Raw genomic sequence first — 1,468 nt, forward strand, 5'->3', positions numbered from 1 at the left:
CACCTTTCCTAATTTTAAACCATTCAGTGTTGCCTTGTTGTGTTTGAATGACTGCCTCTTTGTCTTTGTATAGGTTCCTCATGAGCACATTAAGTGTTCCAGAATACTCATACTTCACAACGTTGTCCGTAGCTTGTCATAATCCACGCAATTGCAAATCTTTGAATAGTCAATAAGCACAGATAGACATCTTTCTGTTTTCAGCCAAGATCCATCTGACGTCAGCAATGATCTCCCTTGTTCCATGGCCTCTTCTGAATCTGCCTTGACCCTCTAGAAATTGTCAATGTACGGTTGCAGCTGTTTGTGAATGATCATTACCAAAATTTTCTTTGCATGGGATATCAATTATATTTCCTGATGATGTCCGCATTCCATTGGGCCACCTCTCTTTGGAATGGGCACAAATGTGGATCTTTTCCAGTCAGTTGGCCAGGTAGTTGTCTTCCAAATTTCTTGGCATAGATGAGTGAATGCCTCCAGTGCCACATCAGTTTGTTGAAATATTTCCATTGGTATTTCATCATTTCCCATTGCCTTGTTCTTTACCAGTGCCTTCAATGCTCCTTGGGCTTCTTCCTTCAGGATCATTGGCTCTTGATCATATGCTATGTCTTGAAATGGTTGAACACTGACCATTTCTTTTTGACACAGTGACTCTTGTGTATTCCTTCCATCTTCTCTTGATGCTTTCTGCATCATTCAATAATTTGCCCAGAGAATCCTTCAATACCGCAAGTCGAATATTGTTTTTATTCTTCTGGTCCCTCAGCTTGAGAAGTGCTTAGCATGTTCTTCCTTTTCAGTTTTCTAAACTCCAGGTCTTTGCACATTTTGTTATAATAATTCAGCCTAATAGAATTGGCAAATATGCTAAATAAAATCACTAAAAAGTTTAAGTCAGGAACATACTGGAGGTGAAGAATTGATAGGAAGGAGTGAGGAGAAGGCCGAAAGGATTTTAGGAAAATATTCAACAAGTATTACTTTCTTTGCTGCCAACTATTGCTTTGTTATTTGGCTGTTGTTGTTAAGTGCCGTCCAGTCCGTTCCAACCCATAGCGACCTTGTATGGGGTTTCCGAGGAGCAACTGGTGAGCTTGAACCACCAACCTTGCTGTTCAAATGCAGTCTGGCGCATTAACCCACAGCACCACACCAGGAAAAGCTACCTCAAATGATCTGAGCAGAGTTATGCAAATCCACATGCATTTCATAGTTGTGACAGAAGACACATACGTGTCTTGGGCTACGTGTGGCAAAAAGTATCAAACTGATCTCTGGGGTAGAAAAATAGACTCCTGGTAGTGCAGTATTTAAGTGCTAGCCAAAAGGTTGGTTATCGGAACCCACCAGACACTCCAGAGAAGTAAGATTTCCTAGTCTGCTGATATAAGGATTGTTGTTGTTATTTTTGTTACTGGCTGCCAAGTCAGTTCCAAATCATAAGAATCCTGTATAGGGTTTC

The sequence above is a fragment of the Chrysochloris asiatica genome, unplaced genomic scaffold (genome assembly GCF_000296735.1).
Source record: "Chrysochloris asiatica unplaced genomic scaffold, ChrAsi1.0 scaffold00029, whole genome shotgun sequence".
Lineage (NCBI taxonomy): Eukaryota > Metazoa > Chordata > Mammalia > Afrosoricida > Chrysochloridae > Chrysochloris > Chrysochloris asiatica.